Here is a 15,979-nt window from a genome sequence, read left to right as displayed (position 1 = left end):
CCACTCGGTGTTGGAATAACCTCCCGGTTGCATTACGATCCTGCCAAACCGAATTAGCATTCCGAAAGTCCCTGAAAACACATCTCTTCCTCATATAATGCCCCATCGGTGCCTAGCCTCTAGTTCCTTGATTTATCAGCGCCGGGACGCCCCGTTGGGGCAGCTGTTGCGCTCTACAAAATACACAAATAAATAAATAAATAAATAGGTACCTGGGTGACCATTTACTAGGGGCTCACAGAGGTGCCAAAGGTATTGCCAATTGGGAGAACAATTGTACAGTTTTAGGGAAGAGGATCTGGCACTGGGGACCGGGATAGCAGGAGCCCAGTGCAATTTCTGTCAAAACTGCATCGAATACCAGGCAGAAAGTGGGGGTGGCCATGTCAAAAAGGGGCACTTTCCAACGCCCATTATTCAAGGAATAGGGGGCGGGTGCAACATAGACAGCTTGAGACCCCGAGTGGGTGCTCATCCACCTGGAGTGAATTAGGAGGTTCAGCCCCTCTATAGCTATCTTTTCCTTTTTCTCGCCTTGTTCTGGGTGTGATATTGTGAGGGCAGGATGAGGAGTAGCTGCCCTTCCCTTGACCTCACCATTGAATAAGATGTTCCAAAGGGGCTGGGGAAGGGTCAGGACATACAAGAGTTAAACTGGTTCTTAGAGAGGCCTGATTTATTTCCATCATTGACACAGCCCTGAGATCTCAGAAACACAGGCTTCAAGGGCAGTGGCAAGGTCACAGAGGGGCGATAGAGGAGTACACATTGCAACCTGTAATGACCCTGTTAAATACAAGCTTAGCATTTTGGAATATTTGAGACCAAATGGTGTATTTTTCACGTTTTCGAATATATTTGCTAAAAAGGAACACTTTTACAGGTAGCTCTGATAGGAAACTAATAAAATATTCCAATAAATCAATCTGCCACAGTAGGAGACGTACACCATTTCCACAAGAGTAATCATCCACGTGTTTGTGAGAAAAGGAGTACCAAATGCAAGACAGTGGCCCCATTAAGGCCTAATACGTTTGTGACAATGGAAAAGCATCAACTACCTGCATGCATTTTACACATAGATGCGTCTAGAAGCGCTGAAAACACCGATTGGTTATCTTTACCTTTTGGCCCATTCCTCCCGCATACGTTCACGCCTGATATATGCAAGTTTAATAGCACATTACTGGAATGTGTGTCTGGGACGGCAATCGTTGATTGAAAAGCACGAGTTGGAACATGTGTCAAGATTCTAGTTGGAAAATTTAAAAATAAATCACACTTTTAAATATTGCTGGATACAACTTTGGACTAAAATTAATTCATCTACGAACGTTCGAGTGTAAATATTGTTTGTTGTATATCGTGTGACTCCACGCCTTTTAAAAATATACCTGCTGCTCTACAGAACAATGGAAAAATGTCAATCGAAAATCCTATCCCAGGTTAAATAACGACAGTGTTACATATAGATTCCATGTCAAAAAGCCCAACATTGTTTCCTGGTTAACAGACAAGCAACAATGGCATGCCAGACAATAAAATACCGTCAGCATTAATATTATTATATGCCACGGTACTCCAAACACATGTCAGCAAAAAGTCCAAAATATACACAACTGCCTCTCCAATGTACTCAGGGGTTAACAATTACATTTTAGGGTTCGGCTATATTATTTTAGAGTCCATGTGATAATAGATGACAAGGGAGCAATGTGTCATCCTGCTAGGGATGCTGATCAAATATGCTGGAGTTGTGCTCAATGTGCGGGCCTGTCAAATGTAATCAGTAATGCTCAATTAGGCAGGGCTGCTCTAAAGCTCATCTTTCCATTCATGGGTTACAGGGCTGAGGAAGTAACTATAGTCATTTTTTTCCTGCTTAAGTTATTGCTATGGTCTTTTTTCTGGGTCTCATTGTGAGTTTGCCTTGAAAATTGTAGTCTATTTAAAAAATATGTTATATAGCGCAAAAATGACCCAGAAGGCGAATTTACAAAATTACAAGAGAAAGGGAGTCGATCTTATCAGGTAAAAATGAAAACTGGACGTAAAAGCAAATGCTAAATAAAGAAGGTGGGGTGTATATCCAAAATAACAGGAAACAGTTACAACATATCACTCACATTAACGTAGAAACAGTGAGTTCTGGCTCGGACATAAACAATAGTTGTTGATTTTAATGTGTTGTGACCGGTTGATCCGATAAGAGGCAAATCAATTAAGCACTACTTCATTGATACTTATGTATTCTTTAAGAATCTTAGTGAGAGTGAATTGGTTCAAAGTAATGAAGCCAGTGATTGAGAAGAAATTACTGGAATCGAGAATGACGATTCTTATGTCGAGCAAAGTTATTTCAGTACTGCAGCCTTATCTGAAGACCGACTGGAACACATCAAGATCATGATGTGTTGAATAAATCCTGCTGCAACACAACTGCCTTTCTTTTCCAAAGTTATTGAAAGACCTGAGAAAGGATGGAAGTTATTTAGAACCCTCAGGTCCGTGGAAGTTTTTTTTAGGTATAAGAGTGACTTGCAAAAATTAAAGCAATAAGGAAACACCCTTTGTAAAGACAGATATTATTTAGTTGGTCAAATAGGGCAACAGCTGGTAAGATAGGCGTTTTATGAATATTCAAAGGAACTGGGTTTATGAAATGCTTAGACGTTTTAACTTTAGAAAAAATCTTCTATTATTTAATCAAAATGATGCCACTTCACCTTGGATTTAGGTTCTTTTAGTAGCCGGGGAGACAAATATTTTATGGATTTGACTTTCTGATGAGAATACTTAGCACATTTTTCTGATTTGGCAGAAGGATCTCCTAATCGAAAAGAGGGAGGATGGTTGTTCCCCACTCTGAGTACATAAAGAAATTGTTTGGGATGTTTGGAGGAATTATTGACAAGAGATTTCACGAGGGCCGCCTAAACATTGAAAAGGTTTCTTTATACAGTCCTCTGACTGCCCTATGGTGGCCAAGATTGGAAGAGGAAGGTGATCATCTCCACTTGTTATCCAACTCTCAAAGATTTTCTTCCCTTGAAAAGATCGTTAGAGCACAAAGGAGCAAAAGGCTTGGATTATTTTCTTTTGCTATTGAGAGGATTTAAGCTGTTGACATTTTTCAGACAAAAATCCAACCAATTTGGGGGAGGAGATATTAACAATATCTTTGGGTCCAACAGAGGTTAGTTGAAGCATGTGTTGCAGAATTATTAGACATTTACATTTTCATAGGGAGCAATATGTAGGTTATTCATAGAAAACGCAAAAAAAGTATTAAGAACAATATGTTTTGAGTTCCTATACCATGTTTGTCCTTTTCAGATTGGTTGCAATATTTGTTGTGTGCAAGAACCATCAAGAAATGTGTAAGAAGATGATCAGATCAATCCACGGTGCCTGAGGTTTTAGAAGTAAACAAGTCAGCCTTCAAGCCTTATAAGGTTCAGAACAGAACCTCAGATATGGGTAGTCTTGCAACAGTGTTGTAAAAGAGAGGCATAAGATGATCAGTTTATCTACAGTGTTATTTAAATTAGTACTGGGCAGAATTTTAATTCCGCGAGCGGAACTGGAGAATTTTGCTGATTCTGTGTTACTCTTTTAATGCGGAGCTCCCGCCAAAATCTGGCAATTGCTGTGAGGGGGAATTCTTTTCCTGTTCGAGCAATGCGATGAAAACGGGAACAACGCGAGGCTTCAGAATGCGAGCTGGTTGCTAATGAGAGCAATATTTGGTGTCCCATAGCGCAATTTCAGGTCGCTAGAAGGACTTTCGGTGACATTTTACAAATGCGGACAGTCAGAGGGCTGCTTCCCGAGTAGATTTTCTATTCGAGCGGTAACAAAATCAACTTGAAAATTGTTTTTGGAGTAGGTATTCTGCCTGAAAGGACGGTTCATATATGTATATTTTTCTCAAAACATTTGTTTTCCTTTAGCAGGACGGAAGTGCCGCAGAGACTCCAACTTCCTCATTCTGTTCAGAAGGATCATCCCACTGCTTTTTCCATCCCTTGGTCACTTTTCATTTGGAGGAAAGGATCACTCTCCTGGTCTGCAATTGCTGATTTTATATAACTAACTAACACACACCACACCCCTACCCCACCCCCACCCCCCTCTCCCCACACCCCCATATTGTATTTTAACGTCTGTGAAAAATCAAGTAAGTTAAAGAACTTTTTGATAAGCTTGTTGTTTGATGGAGGGCATGCACCAGACCAGCATTTTCTTTTTACCTTTTTCATTTCCATTACATTTTTCAATTTGATTGTAGGTGGCCTAGAGTTGCAGTAGGGGCCTTTTTTGAATTATTGTTTTAGTTTTTTAGGGAAACAGTTTGCACATTTTTGGGAGAGTCTGAATTTAAAGTACTTTTTCTCCATTTTGCTGTGTGCTATTCGAAGCTCCAGCAGTGTGGCAAGTATTTTCTGCCCGTTGGCAAAACTCCATGGAATCTTAAGAAGTTTTTATGTAACTCCACGTGATTTCACTGCGTGAAATTCTGCTTGTTCCACTCAGGCCTACTTTGAATAACACTATCAACAGATGAAAGCAGCAAGTTGTTTGTATTAGAGAGGATAAGTTGTCAATTAATGTGCTCTACTTTCTTCTTATTGAAGCAGGAGGATGATAAAGACATCCCATCTGACGGGGGAAGTATTTTAAGATTTAATTTCCAAGATCAGACACTAAAAAGAGAAGTACAGCTTGGTGATTACCGTCCTGCACTGAACAGTGGCCTTATAAATTAGTGCAACCACTCTACCAGACCAGGAGCAGATTCAGAACACAGTGGCCCACCATTTAATGAGAGACAAACACAGGAAAAAAATTATTTTACTGCTCCTGTCTAGCAGTATCTTTCTATGATCAACACTGGTAGCCCAATCATCTTTGTAAGGTCAAAACTACCCTCACTCTTAGGATCTCTTGTTCATCGTTGCTAAATGTGTCCACTACATCTTCTGCCATTCGATTATTAGGTCTAAGCCTACCAGACAGCATAGCGGTCAGGTTTTCTAAAGACATCTTGGGGATACTCAGAAAGCCGACTTAGGAATACATTCTACCAGTTGCTTGCCATCTGCTTTGTGATTTGTAACCCACATTTTCAGGCTTTCTATTGGTGGCTTCATTTGCTTTAGGCTGTCCCATCTTGAGTGTGTCCCTCTCGTTGCCCAAAACTTGATCTCTTCCAATGGAGCTTGGCGTTTACTTTTCTTTCTCTGACTTCAAAGTGAGAACATTTAAGTGACAATTCTGTTGAGTATACATGTGATAGGAGAGGGTGTAGGATTGTATTTACTAGCACACAAAAGAAAAAAATAATAACTGTGATGATGTTTCAGAATATACCAGAAAGAGTACAACAATTTTGTAATTAAATGTGGTGGAAACAAATATTTGAATATGATCGAAACACTAGATGATGATATTTGCACATAATATCATTTGTGTGCAGTAAAATTGTATTGTGGTGCAGATGCAATGGTCATTTCAACAGGAAATGTGTTGTTTGTAATAGCAGTGTGCATATTCCACACTACCCACTCCACTTTATGCCTTTCCACTATATGCCACTCCACTTCATTCCATTCTACGCAAGCCACTCAACTCCACTCCAATCTTTCACCACTCACTCCATTACAAAGCATGCCACTTCACTCTATATCACTCCACACCACTTACCCCACTCCGATCTACCCCACCCCAATTTACCCACCCCACCCTAATCTACCCCATTTCAATTTATCCCACTCTTACTCAATCTACCCCACTCTACTATGATCCAATCTACTCCACTAATACCCAATCTTGCCCACTCCACTACAATCCAATCTACCCCACTCCAACCCAATCTACCACACTCTAATCCACTCTATCCCCTCCACTAAACCTAACCCAATCAAACCCACCCCACCCAATCAACCCCACTCTACCGCACTCCACTCAAATCTACCCCACTCTGCTCCAATCCACTCCAATCTATCCCAATTCAACCCAATCCACTCCAATCTACCCCACTCCATTCCAATTTACCCCACTTCACAGCAATCTATCCAACTCCCCTCTAATCTACCCCACTCCAGTCTCCCACAATCTACCCCACTCCAGTCTACTACACTATAATTCACCCAATCTTCCCCACCACTCTACCACACTACCCTCTACCCAAATCTACTCCACTTCACACCAATCTACCCCACTCCACCCGATTTCACCCCACTCCAACCTACCCCCACCTCATTCCACCCCCAATCTACCCTTCTACTATCAACCCCGCCCTAATCTACTCAATCCCAATCTACCCCACTCCAATCCCCTCCTATGTAGTCCACTCCAATCTATCCCACTCCATCCACTGCAATCTACCCCACCCCACTCTACCTCACTCCAAACTACCCCACTTCAACAATCCCTCTTAAATTCAATCTATCCACTCGAATCGCTCCAGCTCCAATCTCCCCCACTCCAATCATATCTACCTTGCTCTAATCCACCCAATCTACCCGACTCCACCCTAGTCCAGCCCAATCTACCTCACACCACTCCAATCTTGACTCCACTCCAATCTATGCAACTCCACCCACTCGACTCTGCCCAATCCACCACACTCCATTCTACTCTACCCAATCTATCTCACTTGACTTCACTCCAGTCTACCACATGCCACCCAAATCTACCCCACTTCAGTCAAATCTAACCTACTGAACCCCACACTACCCTCTTCCAATCCACCCAAATCTACTTCACTCCAATCTATCCCAGACCCATCTCAATCTACCCCACTTTACTCCCATCTATCCCTCTCCAATCCACTCCACCCCACTCTACCTCATTCCACTTTAATCTACCCAACCATAATCCACCCAATCTATCCCACTCCAATCTACCCAGGCCCACCCTAATTTACCCCACACCAATCTACTCCTCTCCACTCCAAGCTACTTCACTCCAATCTACCCCCACTCCACTCCTCCAACCTGCCCCACTCCACTGTCCCCCGACCTACCCCATTCCACTCCACCCCACTCCAATCTACCCCAATCTAATCTACCCCAATCTAATCTACCCCAATCTAATCTACCCCAATCTAATCTACCCCAATCTAATCTACCCCAATCTAATCTACTCCAATCTAATCTACTCTATTCTAATCTACTCTATTCTAATCTACTCTATTCTAATCTACTCTATTCTAATCTACTCTATTCTAATCTACTCTATTCTAATCTACTCTATTCTAATCTACTCTATTCTAATCTAATCTACTCCATCCCAATCTACCTCACACCACTCCAATCTACCCATCTCCCCACTTTACAACACCACACTTAAATCTTTCCTACTCCAAACTACATCAATCTACCCCTCCATTCCACCCTACTATAATCCACCCTATCTACCCCACTTAACTCCAATATACCCACCTCCAGTCTACCCTAATCCACTCTACCCCAATCCACCCCACCCTTCCCCAATTTACCCGATTCCACTCCAATCTACCCCAATATATCCCATTTTACTTTACCAATCTACCCCACTCCAATGTATCCCACTTCCACCCAAATTGACTGCACTCCACCCCTATCGACCCCACTCCACCACAATCTACCCCACTTCAACCCAATCGACCCCATTCCACTCCAATCAACCGCACTCCACCCAAATTTAATTGACTCACTCCAATATACCATGCGAATCTACACTTAAATCTACCCCAATTCACCCCACTCCATTCTACCCCACTCTACTCTATGCCAGTCTACCCCACTCCACACTAACCTACCCCATTCCACTCTACCTCAATCTACCCCATCCCAGGACACTAACTTTTAGCCTTGCTGAACAGCAGCCACATTGGTGTCCATAATGGCTACAACGCATTGCCAAAGTCAATAGCTCTTGCATAGGAGAGACTTATTAGCTTTTCCAATGCTCGTTTCTGCATTGGTCTTTCTTTTGATTCTTCTGCATTTAGAGCATCAGACAAGGTAGACCCTACCACTTATCTGAAATCCAATGGCTGAATATACATTTTCGACTCTAACAATCATTTTAGTTAGCAAAATGAATAAACCTAGTTTGCACATTTTTAGTTATTTTCCATGATTCAAAAAAGTGACAGGCATAAGCCAATGGGAAACTGACTTCATAGTTTCCCTGCCATTGGCCTGTCAGCTCTAAGCCTACCACTGTGGATTATGTGCAGAGTGGAAAATCAGAAATCATAGGAATAAAATAAGCTGCTTGCTATTTTTCCCTTTTCTGGCTTAGATTTGTCTATTGTGAAGAACTCCATATCGAAACAGCTTAGAAAATTGTGGCATTTACTACATCACTCATTGCACCAGATCAGTTGCAGCTACTAAGAAGGTGTAAGCTGGGAGGTGTGCGAAAAGCCATTGCCATTACTGTTAAAAGTTACAACCACCTTCATAGTATACTTTCGAGACTGCCCATTTCCCCTCCTACTGAACCATACTGAAGATGATCCAGTCACCACAGCCCATAATACAATTATGCAGAGCTCAATTTTCTCAATCAAAATCTGTGGTGTACAGGAGCAGGCCCCACTTTGACGCACATAAATTTAACTTACATGCTCAATTTTTTTTTAATTGACCTTGATCTATCTGAGCTAAGTATCACTACAACAAGAAAAAAACACTTTAAGCTCCTGCAGATAACTTTCTTTTTTTTACATAGAAAGCCAGGGCAGAGGAAACTGGACAGTTTTGCTTGCTTCATGGGGAGACTATTTTTGCAGAAATGTTAACTCTTTCCAACATTCTCCACTAATAAGTACATAAAGCGTTTCACGTCACCATGCACTTCTTTCATGTGTATGTAGAGTGCCCTACAACAATTTGGGGGAAGCGAAAACTATAAAACGCAATACCAATTTATTTTGCTCGAAACTCAAAAAATTAACAATTCCACAAGACCGCTTTGGAAATAGGGCAGACAGAAACCGGCTAGTTCCACTACAACTCGAGAATTCACAATTGATTCACTTTTCAGAGCCATACTAAGGAGGCTTGAGCTGAGGCAGAACTTTCAAACCTCTCTTTGTTAACTAAAGCCCCGCATCTATTTAAATTCTGGGCATGTGTGCGGAAAGGTCCCTTTCGGCGTTTTACAAAGTCCCTGGTGAATGGAGCCTCTGGGCGCAAAAAAACAATGACAGCTGAAGTGCTGGTGGTTCTTTCATTAGCACCCAGGGGCCACCGAAGGCTTAAAAATGTAGGCTTCAGAAACAGCACTCTGCACAGTCACAGTAGGCGCAAAGGTAATTTGGCAGTTCTGGGCACAAAGACACTTTTCAAGACAATGCAGTGTTCACAGATTGTTGCTGTGAGTTTGGAGAGGACACCCAGTGATTCCGCTTCGCTGCTCTGCACAGGACAGTACAAGCTTCCGGAGAATATGCTTGTTAAACAAGTGCATTTCCTACCCCTGTGACCTGCAGTGAAGGACAGCATCATTGACTTGTTCTTGGGAGATTTAAGCTGTTTTTAGCAAAAACGTTTCAGGAAGGTGTACTGCATTCTTACTCTTCCAGTATGGATAACATTTCATGTGGAGTACATTGAGGCTTGTCTTTTTTTTCTATCCTATTCAGTGTGCACTTGAACCTCATGCCAGACTAATCCAGGCCTATAGCTTGTTATCCTTAAGTAGGCTGAGGACCCCTAGAACGTCCTCTGTGTTAAAGGCAATCCAGAGGCGCTTGCCACCTGATTTTATGAGTTATATGCATTCCACAAGTCCCTGGATGAATGCCAACTGGCTAAAACTTGACACTTCAAGGCCAAAGGTTATGATACTGGGGAGGAGGGGGAAAGAACATCTTTGGAGGACGCCTGTTCATTGGCCAAGGATCTAGGCAACTGCCACCAGACATTGCTTGCAATCTGGGCTTTTAAATGTTATTCACTGTTGTCGCCAGTACCTCCGATTTCTGATTAAACTTTCTCTTGTTTTTTTTAGACAAGAGATTTTCTTTAACAAGCCGACGATAGATCATCACTGAACTAACTAGTTTAAAGTATGGCAATGCTGGCGTATCAGTACCCAAACGAAATGTTTATCTCATATGAGCAGGATCGAGAAAGTTTGGGGCTGGCCAGAGGTCAGTTTCTTCAATATGCTGGCCTTTCGGATCTCGCTAAGGCGATGTGGCTCACATACACAAACATCCCGCCGCTGATGCAAACGCTGGACATAATGCTTACTTGCGGTTAAGGCTGTCAGCTTATCTCCCTCATCTATAGCACAATGAGATTGGATGCAGTGGGCCCTCCCCCTGGGTTCTGTCTGAGCCAAAGTGGAAGGCGATAAATTCACTCACCCGCAAAGAGTCTTGCAATGCACGTTTCAAGCTGATACACTTCAACTATGTACATTGCACATACATGACTCCGGTGGGCCTGAGCCGCATTAAAGCCACGCACTCTGGTGCATGCCCACGCTGTGATACCACAGGGGAAGATTTCCTGCACCTGTCCTGGGGCTGTCCCGAGGTACATTACTTCTGGATCAGGGTAGTGGAGGCGATAAGGGGGGTGGGGGTGAACAGGCTTTCAGGTGCAGGTGTCCCCGTTACATTGTTTACTTGGCCTTGTTACAAAACCTAAGAAACGCAAACTGGAGTATAAATTGCTACAACTCCACTTGGTACTGGCTAAGCGCAGGGTGGCAATAACTTGGCTGGGGACGAGCTCCCCCTCCCTGGACACCAGGACGAGGAATGTGCGGGAGTGGTACTTGGCCGAGGAGATGCACATGAAGGCTAGTAGAAGGGATGAGAGGCTCGAGGAGGACCTCAGGTCCTGGAGGGAGTTGTGTCGTGTTTCTGAACCCTGTGGGACACTTGAGTGATCAGCATGGTTCGGACTCCAGTGGTTGTACATCTGAGGAGGAGGCGTCAATATTCTTATGGCCTGGCTAATACGGTTTAAAATCTGGTAAAGTGGATTACAATCATGTAATGTGTTTTGACCCTGCTTGCTGTCTTCAATCTCTCCCTGCTGTTCTCTTATCACTGAAAATATCTGCTTCTATTGGTTGTGCTTTTATGTAAAAACTAAAAAAATGGTTTTAGAAAAGAAAAAAAAAGTATAGCAATGCATTACATTTGGGGCTCATCAAGAGAAACGTTGCCTGTATCAAAATCGTGAAGAACGCTTGGCGAGACTTATATGTGGGACTTCCACAGTCTCACAAGGATCCACTCTGTTAAAGAATCTCCATTGGCTGGCAACTGTGGGCAGCAACATTTTAAAGGCATATTTTGTCCATCGCTCAATCTACGCAAGGCCCCTGCATCCTTAAATCAAAAGCTCCAAAGATACTTCCGGTTATCTACCCTTCATTCAGTTATTCAGATGTACACAGTTTTAGACTGGCCTAAAGGGTAATCAGGCAGTCCCTGATCTGCTGGTCTGACGGATCAGCGCGTGCCGTTTTTTAGGTCGATCCTAGCGCAGCATGCATGCGCTGCTCTAGGAGAGAGCCTCTTGGAAACACTCAAGACTTTCTTAAAGCTTGTGCGTGTGGTTGTCACATTCTATTGGCCTTTGCGTGTGGTTTTCAAAAATAAAAGCACGCAAATGGCCAAAGGCGGGTGCATGTCCCGCCTTTTCTCGAAAACGTTTACTCCCATGGCCTTTGGGTCTCCGGAGCGAGTAGCATCGCGTTGGGTGCCAGCTGCATTCCTGGATCATGTTACTCATTAACCCAGCATGGTCGCTTTCACATTCGCGACCGCGCTTGTTTAGCCGCCCTAACAGGCAGCGCACAACTCGTGTAAATATGAAGGGAATGTGCTTTAAAGGACAAAACTTTTGGTACCAGTCGCACTCACAATGCTTAATTTGTAACCTTGCAACTGCCGGGGCTTTTATTAGGCAACAGCCTCAGACAACATACTCATTTTTTTAGCCTGCGTAACAGGCAGCACACAACTTGTGTTAATGGGAAGTGATTGTGCTTTCAAGGACAAAACTTCTAACTGTACCAGCTTGGAAACCAGGTTCCTTTCTTAAATGTTACTCGATAGGGTGCGATTTTAGACAAAGCATTTAATTTCCCAACACGTAGTAAAAATACATGTGTCCTGGATTGCAGATAAAGTATTTCTGTTGACGTTCTCAAATGCGAGACCTATTGGCTATGCCAATGCTTGTTTCTTCAGTTTCTGGGCCGGTTTAGTGGCCTGTAGGGCTCGTTTTTACTGTTAGTTTTTCCGTGCAAAATATACATACAGCGTTTCTTTACAAGTTGAAAACTGTCCTGATTTGCAAATGTGGGCCACTTTTCTTTTTTAGTTATCTAGGTCGCTAAATGAGGGCCACTTTGTTTTTGGTACCCGGTCCTATTTTTTTCCCAATCCCACCATGGTGGCTTCAGATCAAGCTTTTTCAGCAGGTGTGAAACCTTGCCTGCCTTTTTGGATCTTTTGCTAAGTAGCATGGGGAAAGACTTCGTCTCTTCCTGGAACCCCTCCCCCAAAACCTGCTTTGCATCTCTGTCACGTAGCACAGTGTCTAGAGAACCTTTGCTGCATTACGGTTTTGCTAAGAAACCTTATGTGGTAAATGATACGTTATATAAATGTCATGATGATGCGGAATTTCCCTATGGTTCTGCGGTAATAAATTGAACTGTCATCATTGAGACACAACATGGCTCCCATGAAGCATTTTGTCCCAGGTTACCGTTGCAACGGCCACGTTTATAACAACGTAAGTGAAACGGCTGTCCGCCTCAGACGTGAGCATGGCAGGCCCACATTTCCATGTGAGAGGAAATGGCGGAAGAAAGCTGCGGCCTGTTGGGAACGCCGAGGGAGCCCATGAGAACCGGACGGTTTCGGTGCAGCCAGGTCTTCATGGGTGAATGAACGTCTCAGCCCTATTCATCCCCGGGCTAGCTGCATAATAACAAACTGTAGCCCTCTCATAATACAGGTTCCTCTACTCTCCGCTCTTCTATAATCATTCATATCTCTCAGCTATGAGACAAGGAAAAGGGAGCCCGATGGGAAATGCGCCCGACATTAGCATATTTTGTCTGTGCACAATGGGGGCATTAATCTGCCGCGAGCTAGACTACGCGTTTACAGCAGAGTTGAGGAGACGGCAATGTTAAAATGAGCCCCAAACAAGTTTATAAACGAAACGCAAATGCCTAAACAGTTGAGATGTTCTTTCCGAATTAAGACTGTGGCTTCATTGGTCGCACAGCATCACATAAAACGTTTTGCGGTAATAAAAAGTTGAGTTTGAGATTAAGGTAATTAAAGTCGACTTTGCACTCAATTTTGTGCTAATACAATACTCTTCAAAGGCTGTGGAGGCTGTCATTTTCCAACGACTACTCGACCTTGCTTCTAAGTAGGGCCACTGCAATTATGAGAATTTGAATCCATATAATTATGGATTTGGGGCATCTGCCACATAATCCCTCATTTGCTGCATAGCCTGTAGATTCTAACAAAAAATTGTTTCTACCTCAAATGGATCACAAGTTAATAAAATTCGTTTGCACAGGTTGCCACGCAGTGGAAGGCTCTTCACAAAGACCGACTGGTCACCTATCTGTTGCATAATGGGGTCTTTGGGAGTTAAGCAAGTACTAATGAGGTGAAAACTTTGTGCCTGGACAGCGTTAACAAAATAATAAAGGAGTACGACCACAAACTCTGCTGCATTATTCCGCATAATTTGCCTTTTCTCGCCACATAATTTAGTCAACCTGCCTCATAATTTGGCCCTGCTTATAAGAGGGTCACCCCTTAGTACTCTGAATAGGCCAAAAACATCACCTACGGCATTTAAACTCAGGCAGCCACTTAGCAGCTTAACAGATAAGGTGAGATCAACTGTATTAAAAATATCAGAAAAGCGAAACTTGCAAGGGAAAAAAGAATCATCAGAACTATCAATTTTGTCAATAATTCAGGTGTATCAAGAGTTAATATTTCATGGATGTCACTCGTATTCATCAGCTGAAACAGCCACCCACATATGCATTATATCAAGCGTTGTTGGGACTTAGCTCTTGTGGCATCACTCGTGCCTTAGCCATCCACATGCTCAGTCTTGCGTCTCCTAGCAACAGAGATGGAGCACTGCAATGATAAGGATTTGTGACAGTTCAGAGTAACAATGAATCACTCTACTTTGTCTCAGCGAGATTCTACCACTTCTACCTGTATTGATGACAGGATCCAAGACGTAAGGCGCACAGCGGCCTTATTCCGGACAGTAAAACGCTTCCACAGGTGGTGCTTTGTCACCCACCAACTGCCACCCTAGCTCCAATGTAATAAAAATGTGATCAACTGCATACGAGGGTGCACAGAAACACAAGGAAGTGAAGGCTCTGGGAATGGAAAGGGAAGGAGGATGGAATGTAACAACATTGTGTAAAAATAAATAAATCTTAAAACAATGTAAAACACTACATTAACCCTGTGCAAAAGCAGAGGTAGTAGAAAATGTGAATTACCACACTGCGTTGTTTACTAATGAGGCAAAAACAGGTTTCTTCCCATTCTACACAACTGTGCACCAACAGCAACTGGTTCCGGCACAACCTACGCTCAGCCAACAAAAATCTCATACTTACAAAAAATGTCCATGTCCAGTTTTTAATTTCCATGATTTTCAATTACTGAGATCACTATGGTGGCACTCAGTTCCACTTGAAATTCACACAATCACTATGATCGCTTTATTTTAGAAAAATGCTACTGTTACTTTTGTAAATGTGTATATATGATAAACATATGTATTGTCTTCTTGTGGTCATAAAGCACTATCCACCATATCCAACCCCCTTTTGTATATACTCACCTGTGAACTTTTTTTTATGTTTTCGAATGATTTAATAATTTGCTAAACGCCATATTGATAACCTGCAGCCACACTGTAAGCCTATATTACACTAACATGGTGAAGTTCGTTCTCTTGCCATTGACGTTGCTGGCCTCATTTCCATGCCTGGCACTATGAACCCAGGATTCTCAATTAAGATAGCTCAGTATCTGAGACCTCTGCTCTTGTATGTCTTTTCAAGGTCCTTCTTCTCACTTCTCACAAGAAACCTATGCACCAGTACCATTACCTAAAGTTTTGGTTTCAGTCACATGCATGACACTTCAACTTCTTCTGTGAAGAGAACGTATAGTTGGGGAAATTTGGGGAGGACGTCATTTTCATGCCTGGCACTATGAAGCCAGGATTCTCAAGTAAGCTAGTTCAACGTCTAGGTTTTCACTCTCGTATGTATTTTCAAGGTGTTTTTCGCTCAGCTCAAAAGAAATCAAGTCCCTTGGATGATTAACTAAAGTTTAGGTTTCTGTCACATGTATGTAGCTTCAACCACCTATGTGAAGAGAATGTATAAAAGTTGGGAAAATTTAGAGATGGGTAAGCATTAAATGCTAAATTGCTTGGGGAGTCAAAGCTCCGACTCACTGAGTTACAAAATCACAGTTTTTTGCTCACTTTTGCTTAATAAATACGTACTAGTTTTGAAGTGGGCTCAGAATGTTCTTTTTTTTCCACACACCCACAACTGCTCTAATATACTGCTATGTACTGCATTTTTGTAAAACAAAATTTTGCGGTATGAAATTAAATGAAATAAAAAGAAATGTATAAAGCGCGAAACATATACCCGAAGGTGTCCAGGTGCCAGCTCATCAGTCGGGAAATGCCGGACAGTCTTAAAACCACATCAGAGATTGAAAAGCCACGTCTTTAACGCCTTTCTGAAGCCAACAAGTGAGTTTCATCTTTTAACTTCTGTGGAAGCGAGTTCCAGAGTCTGGTCATACCGACCAAAAAGCTTCTACCACCCCTGGAGCTCTTTTTGAACCTGGGGATTACCAGATTGTGAGCGTGAGCTGAGCGAAGATGGCGAGCAGGAACGTATGGCTGCAAATTCT

At 42.6% G+C, this 15,979-nt stretch overlaps 1 protein-coding gene across 2 annotated transcripts in view; it reads right to left on the bottom strand.

Moving 5' to 3' along the window:
* Positions 1 to 15,979, bottom strand: part of GPM6B (glycoprotein M6B) — a 367,605-nt gene that overhangs the window by 102,545 nt on the left and 249,081 nt on the right. The gene's annotated exons all lie outside the window — the stretch shown is intronic.

This window comes from Triturus cristatus, chromosome 8, assembly GCF_964204655.1.
Source record: "Triturus cristatus chromosome 8, aTriCri1.1, whole genome shotgun sequence".
Lineage (NCBI taxonomy): Eukaryota > Metazoa > Chordata > Amphibia > Caudata > Salamandridae > Triturus > Triturus cristatus.
The sequence above is the reverse complement of the archived record's forward strand: the minus strand, read 5'-3'. Positions and strand labels throughout refer to the sequence as shown.